Genomic DNA, 25,727 nt, shown 5'->3' on the forward strand with positions numbered 1-25,727 from the left:
CCTCAATGTCAGCAAGATGAAGGAATTAGTTGTTGACTTCAGAAGGAGAAGCAGACCACATGGCCCAATTTACATCAGTGGTGCGCAAGTGGAACAGGTCAAAAGCTTTAAGTTCCTTGGGGTCAATATCACAAATGACCTGACTTGGTCCAACCAAGCAGAGTCCACTGCCAAGAAGGCCCATCAGCGCCTTTACTTCCTGAGAAAACTAAAGAGATTTGGCCTGTCCCCTAAAACCCTCACTAATTTTTATAGATGCACCGTAGAAAGCATTCTTCTAGGGTGCATCACAACCTGGTATGGAAGTTGTCCTGTCCAAGACCGAAAGAAGCTGCAGAAGATCGTGAACACGACGCAGCACATCACACAAACCAATCTTCCGTCCTTGGACTCACTTTACAGCGCACGCTGTCGGAGCAGTGCTGCCAGGATAATCAAGGACGTGACCCACCCAGTCAATACACTTTTCGTCCCTCTTCCCTCCGGGAGAAGGCTCAGGAGCTTGAAGACTCGTACTGCCAGATTTGGGAACAGCTTCTTTCCAACTGTGATAAGACTGCTGAACGGATCCTGACCCAGATCTGGGCCATACCCTCCAAATATCCGGACCTGCATCTCGGTTTTTTTGCACTACCTTACTTTCCATTTTTATATTTTCTATTTATGATTTATAATTTAAATTTTTAATATTTACTATCGATTTCTAATCCAGGGAGCGGGAAACACAGAATCAAGTATCGCTATGATGATTGTACGTTCTAGTATCAATTGTTTGGCAACAATAAAGTATAAGTATGATCATGATCATGAAAATCACCATAAAATTTCCCTATCACGCACCCCCTACCCAACCCTCTGTTACTCACTAACTGTGTTCTGTCTGTTATCCAAAAGTTCCAAGAATTTTGTGGTTAGAGCAGGCTGTAAACTTATGCCTATGTTTTCAAAGCAGGAGCAATTAATATAATTTTCATTTCTGTTTACTGAAAATTTCAACCATTTTGCTACTTAGCATTAAATTCATTTACTGTGTTTTGAATGTCTGTTACTGCATCAGAAGAAATTGCATTTTAAAAAAATGAAAAGGTTGTTTTGGCAACTTTCATAGTCAGCCTGGGTCTAAAGAACTTGCGTAGAGATGTTTCAAGTTAAGAGTAGGTTTAACAGCCATGCAAGCACTTCCACTACCATGAATTTCAACACTTGCAGAAAATGCCACCCATTATTCTTTCCTTGAATATAGCAATTAGTGTGCTAAATGTACACATAGGAGAATGTGACTGCAGTTTTCAGCAATGAACACAAATAAGTCCTAAACAAGGACCACAGTATAAATTTTGCATTCTTCTTACAACCCAATTGTTTGTTTTAAGCCATGTTTTCTCACTTTTCATCATATTCTAAATGAATTCACAAGGACAATTATGCCAGTTTAACAAATATTTTGCTGAACTGCCCATACACCCATGTTGCAAATTCCAAGTAAATGTTTACTTGAATACACTAACTCACTTGAACATTTCCACAAGCAATGGACTCACTTTCAAGGACTCTTCATCTCATGTTCTTGATATTTATTGCTTATTTATTTATATTATTGTTTCTTCATTTGCACTTTCCCAGGCTTTTGCACCCTGCTTGAACACCCTAGTTGGGCAGTTGTTCATTGATTCTGATATCGTTACTATTCTATAAATTTGTTGAGTACGTCCACAAGAAAATGAATCTCAAGGTTGTATATGGTGACATATATGTACTTTGATAATAAATATTTACTACGAAATTTGAATATGCTAATTAACTAACTCATTTGTCACTAAAAGAAGCAGAGTATGTCGGAGTTTAAGTTTACCTCAAGTTTGCCCTCAAGTTTACCTGGTCCATTTCTGACACCTCCCTCCCCTTTCTAGATCTTTCTGTCTCTGTCTCTGGAGACAGCTTATCCACTGATGTCTACTATAAGCCTACTGACTCTCACAACTATCTGGACTATTCCTCTTCTCACCCTGTCTCCTGCAAAAACGCCATCCCCTTCTCGCAATTCCTCCGTCTCCGCCGCATCTGCTCTCAGGATGAGGCTTTTCATTCTAGGACGAGGGAGATGTCTTCATTTTTTAAAGAAAGGGGCTTCCCTTCCTCCACTATCAACTCTGCTCTTAAACGCATCTCCCCCATTTCACGTACATCTGCTCTCACTCCATCCTCCCACCACCCCACTAGGAATAGGGTTCCCCTGGTCCTCACCTACCACCCCACCAGCCTCCGGGTCCAACATATTATTCTCCGTAACTTCCGCCACCTCCAACGGGATCCCACCACTAAGCATATCTTTCCCTCCCCGCCTCTCTCTGCATTCCGCAGGGATCGCTCCCTACACAACTCCCTTGTCCATTCGTCCCCCCCATCCCTCCCCACTGATCTCCCTCCTGGCACTTATCCGTGTAAGCGGAACAAGTGCTACACATGCCCTTACACTTCCTCCCTTACCACCATTCAGGGCCCCAAACAGTCCTTCCAGGTGAGGCATCACTTCACCTGTGAGTCGACTGGGGTGATATACTGTGTCCGGTGCTCCCGATGTGGCCTTTTATATATTGGTGAGACCCGACGCAGACTGGGAGACCGCTTTGCTGAACATCTACGCTCTGTCCGCCAGAGAAAGCAGGATCTCCCAGTGGCCACACATTTTAATTCCACATCCCATTCCCATTCTGACATGTCTATCCACGGCCTCCTCTACTGTAAAGATGAAGCCACACTCAGGTTGGAGGAACAACACCTTATATTCCGTCTGGGTAGCCTCCAACCTGATGGCATGAACATTGACTTCTCTAACTTCCGCTAGGCCCCACCTCCCCCTCGTACCCCATCTGTTACTCTTTTTAATGCACACATTCTTTCTCTCACTCTCCTTTTTCTCCCTCTGTCCCTCTGAATATACCTCTTGCCCATCCTCTGGGTCACCCCCTCCCCTCTTTCTTCCCGGACCTCCTGTCCCATGATCCTCTCGTATCCCCTTCTGCCTATCACCTGTCCAGCTCTCGGCTCCATCCCTCCCCCTCCTGTCTTCTCCTATCATTTTGCATCTCCCCCTCCCCCTCCAGCTTTCAAATCCCTTACTCACTCTTCCTTCAGTTAGTCCTGACGAAGGGTCTCGGCCTGAAACGTCGACTGCGCCTCTTCCTATAGATGCTGCCTGGCCTGCTGCGTTCACCAGCAACTTTGATGTATGTTGCTTGAATTTCCAGCATCTGCAGAATTCCTGTTGTTAGAGTATGTCGGAAATGCTCTGCAGGTCAGGCAGCATCTGTGGAGGGAGAAATAGAGTTAATAATTCAAGACTAAGACCTTTTATCAATCCTGAAACATCAACTCCTTTTTGCACTCCACAGATGCTGCCTGACCTGCTGAGCATTTCCAGCATTTTCATTTTTTATTACAGATTTCCAGCATCTGTAATTTGTTGATTTTCAAGTCAATTCTCATGCTGCACTGGCATTCCTTGCAGTTTTGCCTCTGGATATTCTCTCCTGAAGTATCAACAATAAAAACGATCCTTTTCTAAATTTTTATCTCCGTCAAGTTTCAAATGAATAAGAAGAATATATAAGCAGAAATGGAATAACCAACTATAACACTGGACAACAAAGATTTTGCTTCCTGAATATTTTTTGGGTGAATCTTATGGATTTTGGGTAGCTGATCATGAAAATCAGCATTAAATTTCTCTATCACATACCATTTCTTGTAATGGCTTATATCTGTTATTTCAATTCATAATTCGAGTCAATTAAAATGTTGCCCTCAATGTTTTCTATTTTGTCCAAGCATGCCTGGGTATGCTTAGGCAGGCAGATACTGCATGGGAGGACAGGTTTTAGAAAAACAGGACACAGAGTCTAAAGGAAGCAGATGCAGATGCCAAGATGCATGAGCCAGGAATGGAAAATGACACTGATACTGATACAGATGTTGAACCCTTTATGTTGAGTGTGTCACGGTCCAGTCCGTGAAGTCTGCATTCTGGTTCACAGTCCGGTCCGTGGACTCCGAACTCCAGATCTTCCGGCTGTCCCTTGTTTCAGTTGGGCTTAATCATAGGCACCTGATGCTCGACTTGGGGCTAGGAATATAAGTGGCCCTGGGTTCGAGTGTTGGGGCTGGTTTGTCTTGTCAGTATCCCGTCCTTGCCTCCTTGGGTTAAGTCAGGTCGTCTTTGCTGTTACCCTGCAGTTGGATCTGTCCCTTCCTGTACTTGCCTCCGTTGGGTAAGCCAGGCCGTCTTTGCTGTTACCCTGAGGCTGGACTGTTCCCTTCTCTTCCCCTTCCTTCTGAAGTTTTGCCTGTTTCACCGTCAAGTTCTACCACTGGAACGAGACCAGGGCCTTGCTGTGTCAAGATAAGAAACTGTCTATCGTTGTTTGGAACTGTCTCTTTGTGTCCACGCCTTCGCTAGGTAGGTCCAGCCATTTGTCACTACCTTGTATTAGGCACCGTCTCGTTGTGTTCAGCATTCTGCGTATGAGTTCCGGCCCTACGTCCTGATCCCAAGGAGGGGTCCTGGCTCTGCCTTCTGTGTTTGAGTCCCGGCCCTATGTCCTGTTCCCAAGGAGGGGTCCTGGCTCTGTGTTCTGTGCATGAGTCCCAGCCCAACATTCCCAAGGAGGGGCCCCATGCTCCTGTTTCTCAAGTCCAATGCTCCATGTTCCCATGCTCTAGTCCAAGGCTCCAAGCGTCCAGTCCTCATCCAAGGCTCCAAGGTTCCTGTCTCCCAAGACCACGTCAAACCTTCGCCTAGCTCCAGAGTCCGAGCCCGAGTCATGACGCAGGTTCTGGGTCCTTGCCCAGTCTCTGGCTTGGAGTCCATACCCAAGCCTCAAAGAACCCAAGCCTCGTCATGTCCTCGCCTAGTTCCTGGGTCCAAGCCCGAGTCAAGACCCAGATTCTGGGTCCTTGTCCAGTCTCTGGCTCGGAGTCCTAGCCCAGGCTCCTAGTTCCCAGTTCCTTGTCCTGGTCCCACTTTCCTAGCCAAGTCCTAGCCCAAGTCTGTGTTCCTGTCACAGCTCCTAGGCTGTGTCCTGCCCCCGTCCCTAAGCCTAGTCCAGTTCAGTTCCTAGTGGTTCAGTGTCTGTGTCTTGCATTTGGGTCTGCTCCCAGCATTTCCCCCCCCCCCCCACCCCATGACAGAGTGAGCCTCATCTGATAACTCAAACTGAGTGAAATGACCTGGTCAGAGACTTAGGTTTGTCAAAGGCAAAAGCAGAAAGAATTATGGGTTCAAGAATGCAAGGATGGAATCTGCTGTCACCAGGCACAAAAATTTCCGTGAAGAATTTCAATATTTGAGACAGATATTTCCCAGAATAACTGATGCCAAGATTAAGGCAGGCATTTTTTGTTGGTCCACAAATCAAACAGGTCATCAATGACAGGTAATTCAAAAAGCTTCTAGTGGGACTGGAGAAAATCGCATGGAAGGCATTCAAGGATGTTGCTGAAAATTTTCTTTGCAAATACAGAGCAGCAAACTATGTGCAGCTGGTTGATAATATGCTTCAAGCATACAAAACCATGAAGGGCAACTTGTCACTAAAGATTCATTTTCTGCATTCCCATTCATACTTCTTCCCTGAAAATCTTGGCACTGTCAGTAACGAGCAGGGTGGAAGGTTTCTCCATAACATTGCAGTCATGGAGAAATAGTATCAGGGCAACTGGAATCCCTCAATGCAGGCTGATTATTGTTGGATACTTAAGCGAGAAGCCTCAGACACTGAGTACAGATGAAAATCATCATCAAAACATTTTTAGCTTAGTTGAACATTTGCAAAGCATCAGCATTGTTATGCAATTGAATGCATTATATTCAATAAAGATTAATTTCTTGTTTCTCCAAATTTCTATATGATACAAGTGGTCTGAAATTATATTTATGTTCAGCTTCAAGTAGTCTATTGTAAACAAAAAAAATTCCAAGGAAGCAACACTTGCAAAAAAATTTATTGCCCTGTGTAATAGAAAAGAGAACACTATTGGTTGGTTGTAGACATCACTGAGATTACACACAGATTTTCAACCCACAATGAGGGGCATTGATAGGGTGTATTTTTCTCAGGGTTGAGGAATGAAGAAATAAAGGCATAGGCTTAAGGTGAGAAGGAAAAGATTTACTAGGAACCTGAGAGGCAAAGTTTTCAGCCAGTAGCTATTCCGTATGTGGAATGAGCTGCCAGAGGAAGTAACTGAGACAGGTACATTCATTATCATCATTCGGTGCCATGTTGTATGACATGGGTGATCATGGTCTCATAACTATGATTATTCTTGACAAATTTTTCTGCAGAAATGGTTTGCCATTGCCTTCTTCTAGACAGTGTCTTTACAAGACAGGTGACCCCAGACATTATCAACACTATTCAGAGATTGTCCTCCTGACATCAGTGGTCGCATAACCTGAATATAGATAAATGACCTGGGTGAAAATATAAGTGGTCTAATTTGTAGGTTTGCAGATGATATGTAAATTGGTGGAATGCTGGATAGTGAGAAAGGTTATCAACTGCTACAACAGCAGAAAATTTAGGCAGAGAAATTATAATTGGAGTTTTAACTGGACAAGTATGTGTTGTTGCACTTTGGGAGGTTAAATAAAAATGGAAATGATAAGAAGGAGACAGAAGAGACCGCAGATGCTGGATTCTGGGACAACACACAATTTGCCAGAAGAACTCAGCAGTGTCAGTAAGAGAAAAGGAATTGTCGATATTTCAGGCTGAAATCCTACACCAGGACTGATTTTGGGCTAAAGCCGTGATGCAAGGTTTCAACCTGAAATGTTGACAATTTCTTTCTTTCCACTGATGCAGCTTACCTCACAGAGTTCTTCCAGCAGATTGTGTGTTGCTCCAAGTGGTAAGAAGTTTAGGAGTATTGATGTACAGAGATATATTGGGCTGTGTATCTATAGCTCCCTCAAAGAGACAAAATAATTGTATAGGATGCACACAGCACACTTGCCCTTCATTGGATGGGGCATTGAATCTAATAGAATTGAAATGAATTGACTTTATTACTTACATCCTTCACATACACGGGGAATAAAAATCTTTACATTACGTCTCTGTCTAAATGTGCAATGTGCAATTTACAGATATTTATAATAAATAGTATGTCCAACAGGACAGTCAATATAATGTAGAAATACAATTGTATCAGCATGAATTAATCAGTCTGAAGGCCTGGTGGAAGAAGCTGTCCTGGAGCCTGTTGGTCCTGGCTTTTATGCTGTAGTACCGTTTCCCAGTTGGTAGCAGCTGGATCAGTTTGTGATTGGGGTGACTCGGGTCCCCAATGATCCTACGGGCCCTTTTTACACACCTGTATTTGCAAATATCCTGAATATTGGAAAGTTCACATCCACAGATGTGCTGGGCTGTCCGCACCACCCTCTGCAGAGCCCTGTGATTGAGGGAAGTATAGTTCCCATACCAGGCAGTGATGCAGCCAGTCAGGATGCTCTCAGTTGTGCCCCTATAGAAAGTTCATAGGATTTGGGGGCCCATACCAAACTTCTTCAGCCTTCTGAGGTGAAGGAGGCTCTGTTGTGCCTTTTTCACCACACAGCCAGTATGTAGTCAGGAAGTCATGTTGTAGTCAGATAAAAATTTAATTCGGCATTTGTGGAATATTGTCTGGTCACCAGAATACAGGAAGAATGTGGAAGTTTTAGAAAGGGTGCTGAAGTTCACCAGGGTGTTGCCTCAGTTGGAATATATTAGATGTAAGGAGAGGTTGGAAAACCTTGGGTTGATTTCCCTAGTGTGTCAGAGCTTTTTTTCCCAGTAGGGAAGTGTTAAGTATAAAAGTTGTTTGGTTTAAGATGAGGAGGAAAAAAGGTTAAAGGAGATTAATGAGAAAAGTTTAAATTTCTCTCAGTCCCTGGAATGCACTGATAGGTGAAGTGATGGAAGCAGATACAATCAGTACTTTTAAGAGGCATTTGGTCAGACACATGAACAGGCAGGGAATAGAGAGATACAGATTATGAGCAGACAAATAGATTAGATTAGCATCATTGCTTGTGCAGACATGGTCAGCCAAACGACCTGATCCTGTGCTGTATTATTTTATATCTGGAATCCGAGCACCCTCAAAGTTTTATAGGTCTCCTTCAGTAAGGCCAGTAGAAGGAAAGTAAAATCCATTGAAGTACAGCAGGGGCTCGGTTGAGAAAAATCTCCATTATTCTTCACTATTGAGAAAAATCACGGCTGAGAAAAATCTCCACTATTTCTTAGACAGTGTCAGTACTTTTATAGGTGTGCCAACCTAGACACTTTAAAATGCAGCAACTTTGATTTGCTGAGACAATGGCTGCCTGGCCCCTATGTGACGAGTAAAAACAGAAAATACTGGATACGCTCTGCAGGTCAGGAAAAATAAATACATTATATTTCAAGTCAGAGACCCTTCATCACAACTGGGAGTGAGATAAAGCAAATTAGTTTTACATAGGAGTGAAACTGGGGGGAGGGCGTGGAAAAATACTCTGTTTTCAAAGTAACATTACTTACAAGGTCTTTGTGACCACAACTCCCTGACGTTTACCATAGTCATGGATAGGGATAGGTGCAGAGAGTATAGAAAAGTATTTAGTCGAGGGAGGGCAAAATATAATGCTATTAGGCGGAAACTTGGAAGTTAAATTGGGGACAGGTGTACACAGGGAAATGCACAACAGATATGTGGAAGTTCTTTAATGAGTACTTGCATGGGATTCTGGATAGGAGTGATCCCTGAGGTGGGGGAGTGATGGTCAGGTGAAGGAATCATGGTTGACAAAAGATGTGGAACATCTTGTCAAGAAGAAGAATACATAAGGTTAGGAAGCAAAGATCAGACACATCTTTGAGAGTTACAAAGGTAGCCAAGAGAGAGATGAAGATGGGATTTAGGAGAGATGGAAGGGGCATGAGAAAGCATTGGTGAATACGATGAAGGAAAAGCTATGGCATTCAACACATACGTGAAGAAGAGGAGGATAACTAAAGTGAGGGTTGGACCATTCAGGAATAGAGAGAAACCATGTGCCCAGAATCAGAAGAAGTAAGGAAAGTCCTTAATAAATACTTTGCTTCAGTATTTACCAGTGGGATGGACTTTGACATTTGTGAGAACAGTGTAAAACAGGCTGATTTGCTGCAAACATGTTGATGTTGAGAAATAGGAAGTGCTGGGACTTTTGATAAACATTAGAATAGATAATTCCCCTAGTTCAGATGGGATATACCCCAAGTTACAATAGGAAGCAAGAGAAAATATTGCTGACCCTTTGGCGGTGATCTTTGCATCTGCACTGACTATAGGAGTAATACCGGATGATTGGAGGGTGGCAAATATTATTCCTTTCTTCAAGAAAGGCAATAGGGATAGTAATACGGAATTGTGGACCAGTGGGTCTTATGTTGGTGATGTGCTAACCATTGGAGAGACAGGATTTATGATTATTTGGAGAAGCATAAACTGCTTAGCAATAATCAGCACATCTTTGTGAGGAAAGGTTGTGCCTCAGAAGCCTGACTGAATTCTTTGAGGAAGTGATAAAACAAATTTATGAAGGTAGTGCAGTGGATGTGGTGTATATGGATGTTAATAAAGTTTGACAAGGTTCCCCATGGTAGGCTCATTCATAAAGTCAGGAGGCATAGGATCCAGGGAAAGTTGGCTCTGTGGATTCAGAGTTTGCTTGCCACGGAAGACAGAGGTTGGTAGCAGATGAAATGTATTCTGCCTGGAAATCAGTGACCAGTGGTGTTCTGCAAGGACCTGTTCTGGGCCCCCTGCTCTTTGTAATTGTTATAAATGACTGGAAGGGTGGATTAGTAAGTTTCCAGAATGCAGGATTGTGTTTGTTAGATAGTGTAGAAGGTTTTCATAGGTTACAACCAGACATTGATAGGATGCAGAGCTGGACTGAGAAGTGGCAGATGGAGTTCAATCTAGAAAAATGTGAAGTGATAGACAAAGGAGAATTGATTGATGTTGTTTACTGCCTTGCTAAAATTATTTAATGAATTCGGAGGTTTTTCAGGATATAAAATAAATTTTAGTAAAAGTGAATTGTTTCCTTTAAATGATTCTGTCTCTATATATGATAATACTCCTTTTAAAGTTACAGACTCTTTTAGATATCTAGGTATTATCATTACTAAAAAATATGAGGATCTTTATAAAGCCAATTTTGTTCCCTTAGTAGACTCTATAAAGTATTTATTTAGTAGATGGAGTCCACTTACATTTTCACTTGTTGGTCGTATTCATATAGTTAAAATGATGATTTTACCAAAATTTTTATATTTATTTCGGAATATTCCTGTTTTTGACTAGGAAGTTTTTTGATCAGATTGATTCTATTATTTTACTTTTTATTTGGAATAATAAAAGACCAAGAATTAGTAAATGTCACTTACAAAAATTGAAAAAGGATGGAGATCTTGCTTTGCCTAATCTAAGAATGTATTATTGGGCTGTTAATGTGCGATATATGTCTTTTTGGTTATATTGGGTTGATCAGGGTGATCGGCCAATTTGGGTAGACCTGGAACTGAAAGTTGTAAAACAGTTTTATTTAACCTCGTTATTGGGAGCTCCTTTACCTATGCAATTAGTTAAAGTTGTTAATTTAAACCTATATCCTGTTATTAAGTATTCTTTACAAATTTGGCTTCAGTTCTGCAATTCTTTTAATCTTAAAAAATTTAAACTTTGTAGTTTAATTTACCAAAATTACTTTTTTAAGCCTTCTTAGAGGGATCCAATTTTTTTACTTTGGAAAATTAAAGGTATTAATACTTCTTTGGATTTATTTAAAGAAAATAGATTGATGTCTTTTGAACAATTAATTGATAAATATTCTCTTTCATACTCACACTTTCTGCAATACCTTCAAGTTAGACATTTTTTACAAAAATATTTAAGTAATTTTCCTTACATATTTGAGGCTGACCTGCTAGATACTATTATGAGTATGAATCCTTTGATTAAGGGTTCTATTGGAAGAATTTATAATTTATTATTACAATGGGATAAGCGTCCTTTATCTAAGATTAAACAGGATTGGGAAAAGGAACTTAATTTGACTTTTATGACGGAGGATTGGATGCCGATTTTGAAGTTGGTTAACTCTTCTTCAGTTTATGCTAGCCATTCATTGGTTCAATTTAAAATTGTACATCGTTATCATTTGACAAAGGAGAGACTTTCTAAAATCTTTTCCAATGTTGATAGTCATTGTGATAGATGTAAAACTCAGATAGCTACACTGACACACATGTTTTGATCTTGTTCTATATTGGAACAGTTCTGGAAGTCGATTTTTTCAACAATTTCTAAAGCACTTAAAATTAATTTACAACCTAATAAATTAACTGTGCTTTTTGGAATAATTCCTCAAAATATTCATGGTATTTCTGTGTCTGACCAACATGTTATTGCATTTGTTACATTGATAGCTAGGAGGGCCATTTTGTTGAAGTGGAAGGATACATCAGTTCCCACTTTGTCACAATGGTTCTCTCAAGTGATGCTATGTCTTAGTTTGGAGAAAATTAGTAAGTCGAACCTTTGAACCTTTATTTGATTTTGAGAAAAGATGGGGCTCATTTGCTCGTTATTATTATTTGAGTTAATTGATATAATTTTTCCACGATCTAATTGTAAATTTTTTAGTATATTTTCTTTTCTTGCTGGCGGTTTGATGTTTATTTTTAGAAGCTTTCTGTATGACGCATGACTCCGGGGTTGTACACCTAATGGGTTCTTTTTTTTCCCTCACTTTTCTGCTTGGTAGGTTTTTTTTTGTTATCACAAAATTTTTTTTCAATCTTTAAGATAATGTCTTTTTTGAGACATTGTCAGTGTTGTTACTTCAATGTACTCATGCTATTTTTTCCTGTATAATATAACAATAAAAAGATTTGAAAAGATGTTGTTTACTTGGATTTTCAGAAGGCCTTTGACAAGGTGCCACACATGAGGCTGTTTAACAAGCTACAAGCGGATAGTATTACAGGAAAGATTCTAGCATGGATAAAGCAGCGACTGATCAGCAGGAAACAAAGAGTGGGGAGAAAAGGGAGCCTTTTCTGGTTGGCTGACGGCGATTAGTGGTGTTCCACAGGGGTCTGTGTTGGGAACGATTCTTTTTACATTATATGTCAATGATTAGGATGATGGAATTGATGGCTTTGTTGCAAAGTTTGCAGACGATATGAAGGCAGGTGGAGAAGCAGGTAGTTTTGAGGATGTAGAGAGGTTACTGAAAGACACAGATTAAGAGACTGGGCATAAAAATGGCAGATGGAATAGTGTCAGGAAGCGTATGATCATGCAATTTGGTAGAAGAAATGAAAGGTTTACCTATTTTCTGAATGGAGAGGAAATTCAAAAAACTGAGGTGCAAAGAGACTTTGGAGTTCTCGTGCAGAATTCTCTAAAGGTTAATTTGCAGGTTGAATCTGTGGTGATGAAGGCAAATGCAATGTTAGCATTCATTTCAAGAGGACTAGAATATAAAACCAAGGATGTAATGTTGAGACTTTATAAAGCACTGGTGAGGCTTCACTTTGAGTATTGTCAACAGCTTTGGGCTCCTTATCTTAGAAAGGTTATGCTGAAACTGGAGAGGATTCAAAGTAGGTTCACGAAAATGATTCCAGGATTGAACGGCTTGTCATAGGAACAGCGTTTGATGACTTTGGGCCTGTATTCACTAGAATTCAGAAGAATGAAGGGTTACCTCATTGAAACCTATCGAATGGTGAAAGGCCTTGATAGAGTGTATGGGGAGAGTCTAAGACCAGACAAGGCAGGCTCAGAATAGAAGGGCGTCCTTTTAGAATGGAGTTGAGGAAGAATTTCTTTAGCCATAGAGTGGTGAATCTGTAAAATTCTTTACCACAGGCTGTGGAGGCCAAGTCTCTATATATATTTAAGGCAGAAGTTCATAGATTCTTGATTGGTCAGGGCATGAAGAGTCACGAGGAGAAGGGGGGAACCTGGGGCTGAGACGAAAATTGGATCAGCCATGATGAAATGGCAGAGCAGGCTCAATGGGCCAAAAGGCCTAATTCTACTCCTATATCTTATGGTCTGTTATACACATGAATTTGAAGGCAGAGTACAGGGTTAGTGGCAGGGTTCTGAGCGGTGTGGAAGAATAAGTTTCTCTTCTATAGGTCCCTCAAAGTTGGTGCACAATTTGACAGGGTGGTCAAGAGGCTCATTGGCCTTCTTTAGTCAGGGAATTGATTTCAAAAACTGTGAGGTAATATTGCAACTTTATAAAACTCTGGTTGGAGAACACTTCTAATATTGTGTTCTGGTTGCCTCATCATAGGAAGAATGTGAAAGCTTTAGAGAGGGTGCAGAAATTTACAGAATGATGCCTCACTTAGAAAGCATGTCTTATGGGGGGGGGGTGGGGGCTGAGTGAGCTATGGCTTTCTCTTTGGAGCAAAGAAGTATGAGAGGTGTCTCCATTGCCCAGGGCAGAAACAGCTAATATGAGAGGGCATAATTTTAAAGTGACAGAGAGAAAGTTTAGGGGCGATGCCAGTGATGGATTTTTCACAGACAGTGGTGGGTGGATGGAATGTGTTGCCGGGGTGGTGGTGGGGCAGATATATTAGGGACATTTAAGAGATTCACAGTAGACACATGGATGAAAGAAAAGTGGAAGTCTATGGGAGAGTGAAGGGTGGGATTGAACTTGGAATAGGTTAATAGGTCAGCACAATATCATGGGCTGAAAGGTCTGTACTACCCTTTTTGTTCTATATTCTATGTTCTGTGTAAGGGATAAGGCAGAGAACCAGAGAACTGAACCAGGCAAATTCGTGTCTCAGATTCAATGAGGAGAGGACACTTTCAGGCTGAGGGATATAAACTGTGCTCTCTTCCTATCAGTGATAACCATCTTGGTGGCAGGTGTTGTAGCGTGGATGAAATTACCGGAGAGACAAAGTCACTGGTAGATACAAAGCAGCTTCTTTATTCGACACAACAAGGTACAGCAGGCATCTTGCGGACGGAGACACTTTCCGCAGAAAAGTCTGCTAGCTCAATGTGGGCTCGATATTTATATGCTAAACACAAAAGCAATCGCTACTTAAAAAGTTATAGACAATGCTTCTTATTGAAGCTACATACAAAATATCACACCATCCTTTCCTTCTGAAGCCAAAATGTCTGGGTTGGTATCCACAGCCTTTAGGAATGTAAGTTAGGTCTATGATACATTTATTTGGCATTTCCCGTGCTAACATAGAAGACAATTAATATTTATAATGTATAGATAATACTGTCTTTGAAACTACAGCATCAGGTCAAAACTACAGTGCCAGAAGCATCTGGTATTCACACCCTTTTAGGAAGCGCATTGTCAAATAGAAGTCTGGTGGCCAAAGTCATTTAAGTGTAAACAAATCATCTACCCAAAAAAATTCACTCTAACAGCAGGGTGGAGATACATCTCTACCAAAGGAGGTGTAAAGTGCTGCTTCCCTCTTCTAGCCTGCAGACCACCCTTCAGCAAGGTGTAGCCCGTGCTTAGCTCCCACCCCCCAAATCAGGGTCATGAGAAGCCATAGGTGCAGCTGGTGGATGGTCGTATGGGCTGCTGGTGCATATCACAAGTCCTGGTTATGCAACCACTGACGCCAGGCAGGCAATCTCTGAAGAGTATTGACGATGACTGGGGTCACCCGTCTTGTAAATATACCACCCAAGAAGAAGGCAATGGCAAACAACTTCTTTAAAAAAATTTGCCAAGAACAGTCATGGTGATGGAAAGACCATGACCACCAACATCATATGACACAGCACATAACAAACAAACGATAACCATCTGGAGAGAAAGGGAGAGAGCGAGGAACTCATAAAGTTTACCTGATGAAAGCAGTTGGAAAGAACGGAGGGGAGAGCTTTCTCATAGACAATCACCCATTTATCAGAGAGCTAAGGACTTCAAAGTTTAAAACCCTACCTCAGATGTCTCTAAGGCTGAAGTATTGGACCTAATTTTTAATCGTGGAGTGAAAGGTTTATGGAGAGCAGGCAGAGGTGGCGTTGAGGCCAAGATCAGTTCAGCCCTGATTGTTTTTTGAACAGTAGAGCAGCATACTCTTGCTCTTGTCACTGATACACATACTTGAAAACCAACAATGCATTACAAATGAAAATCAAAACCTGCAGTTGTGTAAAATCTAAAATATAAACATGAAATGCTGGAAAAGGTCAGTTGGAAAAAAAGCTGAGTTAAGGTTTCTGTCACACACAGGAGAAAATCTGCAGATGCTGGAAATTCAAGCAACACACTCAAAATTTTGGACGAACTCAGCAAGCCAGGCAACATCTCTGGAAAAGATTACAGTCGATGTTTTGGGCTGAGACCTGCTGAAGGGTTTTGGCTCGAAACATCGACAGTACTTTCCCATAGACGCTGCCTGACCTGCTGAGTTCCCCCAGCATTTTGTGTATGTTGGTAATGTTTCTATGGTGACTCAAGAACTCTGCCACTTCATTTGTCTATCACGCTTCCACTTTGCCAGCTGGTAGCATAGTGGCATCAGCGCTGGAGTTTGAATCTGGCCGACTCCCTTGCGTGTTCTCCATCCATGCCTGGGTTGAGTGTCAAGCTAACAACTCGATCTCATAAAAAAAACCTGGAGAGGGATGGGCTCCGCCAGGTTTCAGATGCCCAAGACACGCCGTACAATGAGCATACCAAAAAGGCTTGTGATGACCGCGCCCCAACGACTCCACCAGGAGCTAAGGGCGCGCATGTGCGCGCGCGCGCACACACGCACACACACACACACACACACACACACACACACACACACACACCTCTCTCTCTCTCGCTCTCTCTCTTCCACTTTGGCCTCTTGTGTTTTTGTAATGAGGTGCAAATGTAAATCAGAGTAGGCAGTTTAAATGGTTTGATGTGGACTAGATGGGCCAAAGGGCCTGTTTCTGTGCTGTACTTTTCTATGACTCTATAACTCTAAGAACAACACCTCATCATCCATCTGGGCCAGCTGCAGCCTCCCATCTCTAAATCAAATTCTCCAGCCTTGGGTAATTCACTTTCTTGCTATATATGCTGAGAGTCACTCATTGTACTGGTGGGACAGTTTTCATTGCTACATCAGCACAGCCTGAATTTTGGGGCCTAGAAGACATATAATGGACTACAGCTGGAGACAACTTGAAAAACTAGCTTAGGACAGAGGGCTCTGGTGAGCTGCTCTTGGTGGCCTATTAATGGCGATGAGCTTATGTTTGTAAGTAACAATCCTCTGCTCCTTCCAGCTGTTCCCATCTCATAACTTTTACTCACATTCTCTCTTCCTCTCTAATTACTCTCATTAATTTGTTGGCCAGTTGTTTTTTTAACTTATCTCAACAGCAGTGCTAGTGCAATCCCTCAAGTCAAGAATGATGTTCAACTAAACAGTCATCTATCAGGATGTTAGGATGGATTCCCTTAATTGAAAACACCCGTGCTTGACTTAGTTTAATGTAGGGAGACTGATGCACAGGCAGCCGTCAGATTGTGGTCAGGTCCCCATGGCATGGAGTGAAAGACAACTGGGGACCCCTCACAACTGCAACCTTTCTCTGCCTTCACTGTCATTGTCATGGGTCATCATCTTCCACCAGCTCCACTGCTGAGGTCTTGGTTAGATCGCTCTTAAACACAATATCAGATGCTGCCCGCCCTGCTGAGTTCCTCCAGCGTGTTGTGAGTTTTGCCTGGATCGCTCTTTGTCTGGAGTGAACTTACCACCATGGATGACCCTACCAGGAGCTAAGCACATGATGACTAAACACCATTCACAACACGCTGGAGGAACTCAGCAGGTCGGGCGGCATCCGTGGAAACCCGGTCAGTCAACGTTTCGCGTCAGAATCTTTCGTCAGGACTGAAGAGGGAAGGGGCAGAGGCCCTATAAAGAAGGTGAGGGGAGGGTGGGAAGGAGAAGGCTGGTAGGTTCCAGGTACTAAACACCAGAAGGCATTGCTCTTGGGATGTCACAAACTCACAAGCCTCTCCACCATGACAAGATCAGAGTCCCTACATTACGCATAGCCTAAACCTATCAGCAATATTCCATTGTTTTATCTATTTTTCCACCTTATTTGCAATTTAAAACTAACTTGTTTTGCAGTTCTAATGAAGTAACTTGTTAATATTATTTTTTTAATCTAATCTGTACCTCTTGATGCTGTGTCACATCTTGAGTCATTCCAACATTTTTTGTTCATAATCTCAAAGCAAAGTCCATAAGGTCTGAAGTTATTACTGGAACCCTGGCACCATATTATCAAAGTATGATGAGGTGATTAACTTTTGTGCAGCCTTCACAATGTGCAAATGGAAGGCAGCAAAGCCAATATTATTTAACAATGCCAAAAAAAGGGGAGGAAATTGTATTTGTTTAGTGTGAGCAAAGATTTTAAATTTCTCAATTTCCCAGTCAAACTCAGTTATTTTAATCTGTATCCAATAAAACTGCATAACATCCATCAAAATAAAGGGAGTGATTTTGAAGCCTTGACAAGATCCTCAACACAGAGTAAATTATTAGTTTTTGTTAAATCCAGTTAAACTTACCTGTTTTTTTTAAATTTAAACTTACGTTTTGCCATAAATTTGGTGGAATGCTATTTGTGATATAGGCATCATGCCTGTGTCACAAAGATGATCGACAAGGGCACCCTGTGTAAATGTCGTATATACAGACTCAACCAAATTCTCACATATCTATTGATCCAGAAATAAGACCACATAAAATTCATGCAGATTTGGTAGCTTGGACTCAAAATTAGCTTAGTCGGAGAAACAGAATTTTTTTTTAATAGCACGGTAACAGGCCTGTCTTGTCCAGTCATGTGCCTACACCACCCAATTAGACTGATGTGACTAATTAAGCTACTAAGCCATATGCCTTTGGAATGAGGGAGGACACTGAAGCTCCCAGTGGAAACTCACATGACCATGGAGAGAGCGTACAAACTCCTTACCAACAATGGCAGAATTGAACCTGGGTCGCTGGCACTGTAATAGTGTTATGCTAACCCCTACGCTACTGTGCCCTCCCCCCATTTTATTTTGATAGAAGGTCTGTGACCAGTGGTGTTCCACAAGGATCGGTGCTGCGACATCTGTTATTTGTGATATGTGATAACATGAACAAAAATTATTTGTAAGTTTCTAGCTGATGCAAAAAATGACTGAGTTGTGAATAAGTCAAAGGACGCAAAAGATGCAAATCAGTTAGAAATATGGATGGTGAAGTGGCAGATAGATATTAATCTGGACCAATCTGACATGTTGTATGTTGGGAGGTCAAATGTAAGGGAATGGCAGGATCCCTAGCAGATGTACAGAGAGATCTTGTGATGCAAGTCCATAGGTCCCTGAAAGTGGCAATGCAAGTAAACAGGGTGATAAAGGAGGTACATGACCCAGATGACTTCATAAGTCAGGGCATTGAGTATAAAAGTTTATAAGTATTTTTGCAGCTGTATGAAACTTTGGTTAAGTCAGTCTAAAATTGAGTATTGTATGCAATTCCAGTCCCCCCATTATAGGAAGGGTGTAGAAGCTTTGAGGCAGTGCAGAAGAGGTTCAACAGGGAAGTGCTGGGACTGGATTAAAAGATAACTTGTAGGTTGAGTGGGTGGTATGGAAGGAATATGGAATGTTAACATTCATTTTGAGAGGGCTAGACTATAAAAGCAAGGACGTGATACTGAGGGTTTATAAGGCATTCATCGGACAACCGCACTTGCAGTATTGTGAGCAGCTTTGGGCCTCTTATCTAACAAAATATGTGCTGGCACTGGAGAGGGTCCAGGGGAGGTTCACAAGAGTGATCCTGGGAATTAAGGAGTTAACATATGAGAAGCATTTGATGGCTCTGGTCCTGTACTCACTGGAGTTTAGAAGAATGAGGGTCGATCTCATTGAGACCTATTGAATATTGAAAGCCTAGACAAAGGATGTTTCCTAAGGTGAGGGAGTCTAGGGCTAGAGGGCACAGCCTCAGAATAAAGGACGTCCCTTTAAAACAGACATGAGGAGGAATTTCTTTAGCCACAAGGTACAGAATCTATGGAATTCATTGCCCCAGATGGCTGTGGAGTGGATGGCTGTGTATATTTAAAGTGGAGGTTGATAGTTCTTGATTAGTAAGGGTATCAAAGGTTACATGGAGAAGGCAAGAGACTGGAATTGAGAGGTATAATAAATTAGCCATGATGGAATGGCAGTGCAAACTCGATGGGCCGAATGCGCCTATGTCTCATGGATATGGTCTCTCAGGATTGGTTGGACAAACTTTGCTTGTTTTCCTTGGCGCATTGGAGATTGAGTGATGACCTGATAAAAGTATATAACATTTCGGGTCATAGATAAAGTAGATAGAATATTCTTTTCATGGCTGGTGGGGCTGTCAAATGCAAGAGGTGAGAGGTGCCATGTTTAAAGGAGTTGTGTTGGGTAAGTTTTTTTTTTACGCAAAAGGTGCCAAGTGCCTGGAATATGCCGCCATGAGTGGTCGTGGTAGATATGATAACAAAATTTAAGTGACAATTAAACAGGCATATGAACAGGCAAGGAATGGAGGAGATACAGACAGTGTGTGGGTAGATGGGATTGTAAATGACATCATAATCAACACAGATATTGTGGACACAAGGGCCTGTTCTATTCTGAATCCTTGTATACACTGACACACTGATTTTCGACTCTTGTCTCTCAGTCTGATACTTATCCTGTAATCTACTCAAACAGTGCTCTACATCCATGTGATGGTTACAGATAGGAACACAGGTACTTTGTCAACTCCATAAAGCCATTGGAAAATACATAGACTTTATTTCTCTCATGAAATGTGGGTGCCTGCTGCTCAGGCCAGTATTTAATGCTGATCCACAAATGACCTTGTGAAGATGGGGCTGAGCTGCTGCTTTGACCTGTTACAGTCGAAGTGATAAAGGTCTGTCTGTAATGCAAACCAAATAAAACCGCAGTAACTGAAGTCAGAAACTGTAACAGAAACACAGGAAGAACTTGGCCTATCAAGAAGCATTTGAGGGAAGAGAAACCAGTTTTAGGTCAGAGTTTCTTCCTCAGGACATTCTGCTGCTCTTCTCCATCTGGGGTTGGAAGATATTTCAGGCTTCAGCGGAGCTATTAGTGAGTATTGGACTATACCTTTGAGAAAATGAATGTTGTAATCTTGGAAGGGGACCAGTGATGCAGGTGTTGAGTCTTTGCTCTCAATGGTGTTGAACATCCTGAATATAATTGGAGCTGCATTTATCTATACAAGTAACACATACCCTTCACACACATGCCATATAGATTATAGAGATCAGGAGGGAAGTCACTCTTTCCAAAATAAACTTTGACTTATTTATGTAGGCACAGTATTTGTGGGACTGGTCTCGCTGAGCTTCTGGCTAATGGTGATGTTAGGATGTTGACGCTGTGACGGCAATATCTTGGAATAGAAAGTGCTGCTGGTTTCTTTTATGTTGAAGATGGTGAATGATCCAAAATTCCAGTTTGAGATGATCTTTACTTGGAACTAGTTTGGCATAAATATTTCTTGCCACTTAGTAGGCTTTGTGGTGCTGGGGAAAAACTGTTTCTTCCCTCATCCCCATTACACCCAAACAGTTAAATCTGTTCTTGAGACATGCAAAAGTGGAACAAATTTCGTCCACCTTCTCTTTGATGACATCCATAACTATTAAATATCCCCTCAACATGGAAACAACTTGGGCATCACTAGTTTAACTATATAGTTAAAGTTAAAATTCCTTATCATTTGAAGCACTCTGGAAAATGTTTTCTTCAGACCAGAACTGGCCACACAACTCTAAGCATTTTACATGTAGAATAACTGCTACTTCCTTGCTTTTATCCTGCTTATGAAAGCAAGAATCATTTATGCTTTATTCTTTCAATATGTCTTGAAACTCTTTAGGATCTATGTGTCATTCTATCTTTCATTAACCTAATTAATATTCACAAAAATGATTTACAAGTTGTAATGAAGCATTGCTTCACTTGCACAAGTCAGCCAGTAATGGAGTAAACTGTGTATTTTCAGATACTTATTTTAAAAATTAAAATGCACCTGTTATGCATAAGAAATTGTTTAAAGCGTGACAAATATTGTTTTACCAATTCTATTGCATAATGTTAGTTTTGTGCTTAGGCGGATGTTCTGGCAAATTAAATCTCAAACTAGTGCAAAAGATTACATAGAGTTTTGTTATGAATGCATTATGTTAAAATTACTGACTCCCTCTTGCAAATGTAACTGAAACTTTCTGTACTTTCCAATATAAAAGGCATAAAAAGCTTTTATTTTATATTATTGCATAGAGTCATACAGTTGTACAGCACAGAATTCAACCCATCACATACATAAAACCTTTTTCATATACCAACACTAAACTCCTTTGCGTGCAATCAAATTAAATTTTGCATTCCTTCTTCAGATGCAGACATCACTGGCAAGAGTGGCACTTCATTTCCATTCCTTAATGACCTTGAACTACAAAGGCTACTGGGATATTTAAGGGAATATTTGTTGTTCGTCTTGAGAGACACATGATCAGGCTGGCAGATTTCATTCTCTTAGATGTATTAGTGAACCAAATGGACTATTGCAACAATAACTGATGCTAATTTTCAATTCTGTGTTATTTAATTAAAACCTCATGTTCTCAGCTGCTGTGGGGGTTACTTGAACTCCTTTCTCTGCAGGATCAATTTCTGATGACCAGAACATTTTCATGCTTCACCATGACTTTAATGATGTCATGACATAATTAATTAGCCTGGATACTGCAAATCCTCAGGTTGGAGTTCTTCTTGCGTCTTAACTTTAGTCTTAACATCTTTTTTGCTTTAATGAAGGTATAAAAGATAAAATTCTGAAATGCTTTGGATGTGAGTGCTTCACTTGAGTTTGTGTTTGTGTTACCAGGTCCCTTTTTACAAGAACAACAAATTTACTTACTGCTCATTATGCCACTGGCATTTAGGGCAGCAGTGAAGGTCCTTCATCTCTGGTGGTGTTTAGGCTTCCTTCTGCATGTCAGGAACTTCCTCTCGGTTCTCACTACTGCCAGCCATGCAAGTCCCGGGAGGAGACTCAGGAATACCGTCACACTCCAGTGCAGAAAGATTCTTTATTTCTGTTTCCATGACAATTAATTATTATTATTATTATTATTATTATTACTACTACTACTTTATTGTTGCCAAACAATTGATACCAGAGAGTACAATCATCACAGTGATACTTGATTCAGCGCTACGTGCTCCCTGGAGTACAAATCAATAGTAAATATAATAAAAATGTAAATTATAAATCATAAATAGAAAATAGAAAAGGGAAAGTAAGGTAGTGCAAAAAAAACCCGGGAGGCAGGTCAGGATATTTGGAGGGTACGGCCCAGGTCTGGTCAGGGTTGTTAGCCCTGAGCTGATCCCCCCCAAACCTGGAGGACCGGTGGATGACTCTTAGTCTAGCCTCTACACTTTGACCTGTTGATCCGAATCAAGTTTAATATCACTGGCATATGTCGTGAAATTTGTTCACTTAGCAGCAGCAGTACAATGCAATACATGATAACATCGGAAAAAATAACCCAATTGCAGTAAGATATATGTGTGCGTAGTGGCGCCATATGTCACTACTACAGAGCGTGACGACCCCGCCTTACACGAGTCCTGGGCTCAGCTGGCTCCGGCTGACAGTACCCGGTATGGGCCCCTGTCCAGGGTTACGGATCCCACTGCCTTGTGGGTATCTTCGGGAGAAGAGAAGGCTAAGGAGTAAACCCTACACAAGTCCGGAGTGGAGCCCCTAAGGCGGTTGGATGACGTATCACGTCACCTCCTGGCAGCTCCTGCAGCCAAGCTGATGCCAAATGTACTGCTTCGCATTCCTTTGGACCACATCCGCGAGGCCGAGAGGGGGATCTTGATGTCTGGGCAACCCAGGATCTCCATATTCATCGCCCAGGTCGGCGCCCCAGAGAGGTCACTCCAATGGGTGCATCCATTGTCTACTTAGACAGACGGAGCCATTATCATTTTACATATATATATATATATATATATATATATATATATATATATAGATAGATAGATATAGGTAAATTAATATATAGTTAAATTTAAAATGCTGCAATAACAGAAATAATAAAAGTGAGGTAGTATTCATGGGTTCGATGCTCATTTGGTTTCGGATAGCAGTGAGGAAGAAGCTGTTCCTGAATCACTGAGTGTATGCCTTCAGGCTTCTGTACCTCCTTCCTGATGGTAACAATGACAAGAGGGCATGTCCTGGGTGATGGGGGTCCTTACTGATGGACGCCAACTTTCTGAGGCACTGCTCCGTGAAGATGTCCTGGATACTACAGAGGCTAGTACCCAAGATGGAGCTGGCTAATTTTACAACTTTCTTTTGCGTCTTTTGATCCTGTGCAGTAGCCCCTCTCCCCCATACCAGACCGTGACGTAGCCTGTCAGAATACTCTCCACGGTACATCTGTGGAGATTTTTGAGTGTTTTAGGTTACAAACCAAATCTCCTCAAACTCCCAATGAAATATAGCCACTGTCTTGCCTTCTTTATAGCTGCATCGATATGCTGGGACCCGGTTAGATCCTCATTTCATGTCAATGAGGCATACAAGCCTCAAATCATGACAAGATTATAGTCTTCTTGGAGAAGCCTATTCAATCACTCCCTGCAAATAAAATCCTCCAATCAAAGCAAATTCCTGGTGAATCTCCTCTATGTTCTTCCCTATAACATGATGACCAGTATTGCTCATGATACTCCAACTTATGGTCTGGCCAGTATTTTGTGAAGTTCTTTGTCTAGTACTGTAAATGCTCATAAGAAAATGAATCTCAGGGGAGTATATGGTGGTATGTATGTACTATGAACTTTGAACATAGTATCCCAAACTTTATATTCCATGCCCAGAGGCTAATAATCTGTTCCAATTTGTCTGCAAGTTCAAATTCAGCACATCATTCTCTGTACCTGTATTGTACTGTCAGGCCTGCAAGAACATAGTTGCAGGTCACTAGCTTGAAACTTCTGTATCTATGATTCCAAGCAGTTTATTTTAACAGAAGGATCCCATCTGCTCCAGTAATTGACAGGCCACATCAAGAGGACTGGACACAGTAGATGACCCCTAGCTGATTCTCAGCAGACCTTATAATCCATCTTGGTAGCATCCAACTTGATGGTATGATTATCGATTTCTCCATCCGATAAACAAATCCCCTCCCTCCTCTATTCCCCACTCTGACCTTTTACATCTTCTCATCTGCCTATTACTTCCTCTGGGTCCTCTCCTCCTTCCCTTTCTCCTACAGTCCACTTTCCTTTCTTATCTGATTCCTTCTTCTCCAGCCCTTGACCTTCCCCATCCACCTGGTTTCACCTATCTTCCTCTGACTAACTTACTTCTCCTCCACCCACCTTTTTATTCTGGCATCTTCCCCCTTCCTTCTCAGTCCCAAAGAAGGGTCTTGGCCCGAAGTTTTGGTGCCCTCACTAATCAAGCCTATCTGTTCATTTCCATAGATGCTGCCTGACCTGCTGCATTTTGTGTGTGTTGCTTTGGATTTCCAGCATCTGCAGACTTTCTTGTGTTTATAATTTAATACTCACAAGGTTTTGGTTCATCACAAGCTATCCAATGGCAACATTGCAAAATAGTTAAATCTTTAATTACAGGAAGCTCTGAGGTTCACCATTATTTTCAGATGAATTCCCTGTTGGTAAACAGCACCAGATGTTGTACTAAATCCTGGCGTTTCTTCAGATAAAGTGTACGTGGAGAGGATGTTCCAATAGTGTGAGAGTCTAGGATCAGAGCACAGAGCCTCAGCCTAGAAGAGCATCCCTTTAGAATGGAGATGAGGTGGAATTCTTCAGCCGGATGGTGATGGATCTGTGGAATTCATTACCATAGAGAGCTGTGTAATTGGGTATATTTAAAGCAGAGCTTGATAGCTCCTTGATCAGTAAGGGCATCATAGCTTTTGGGGAGAAAGCAGGAGAATGCAATTGAGAAGGAAAATAAATCATAATGGAATCACGGAGAGAACTCCATCGACTGAACAGTCTATGTCTTCTGGACATGGTGTAATATAAACAATGGATAAAATAAACATTTGTAGATCAATAAACCTCCGGAATCTTGCCACTCTTTTTCCTTTAAATTAATAACGTTACCAGAGCAACGGGCTGCACTTGCTGTTGTGAAACAAAAACCATATCCAGTCCTTAAATGGTTTTGTAATGCTGCAAGCTCATGTATTGTGGCCAAATCTCTTTGCTGAAGCTAACTTATAACCCTTTGTGGAAAAGGCTGAATACCACGGATGGCAATGCATCAGAGGAGGTAGTGGAGTGAGTGTGGATGGGATGTGGTTAGGGCACAGCCTGAGTATTTGTGTGTGGGTGAAATTGATGGTGTCATAAGATGCCTTATTTCTTCCTTCAGCCTCCTTCCTCTCTATCATTAAATTGTATCAGGGTCAAGATTCAAGATTCTAGTCTATCTATCATGTGCACATTGAAACAGACAGTGAAATGTGCCATTTGC

The 25,727-nt window shown here is 41.5% G+C and overlaps 1 protein-coding gene across 3 annotated transcripts in view; it reads left to right on the forward strand.

The window, feature by feature from the left end:
• The window catches only part of slco4a1 (solute carrier organic anion transporter family, member 4A1), a 294,821-nt gene that overhangs the window by 12,001 nt on the left and 257,093 nt on the right, over nt 1-25,727 (forward strand). The window lies entirely within an intron of this gene.

The sequence above is a fragment of the Mobula hypostoma genome, chromosome 2, assembly GCF_963921235.1.
Source record: "Mobula hypostoma chromosome 2, sMobHyp1.1, whole genome shotgun sequence".
Taxonomy (NCBI): Eukaryota; Metazoa; Chordata; class Chondrichthyes; order Myliobatiformes; family Myliobatidae; genus Mobula; species Mobula hypostoma.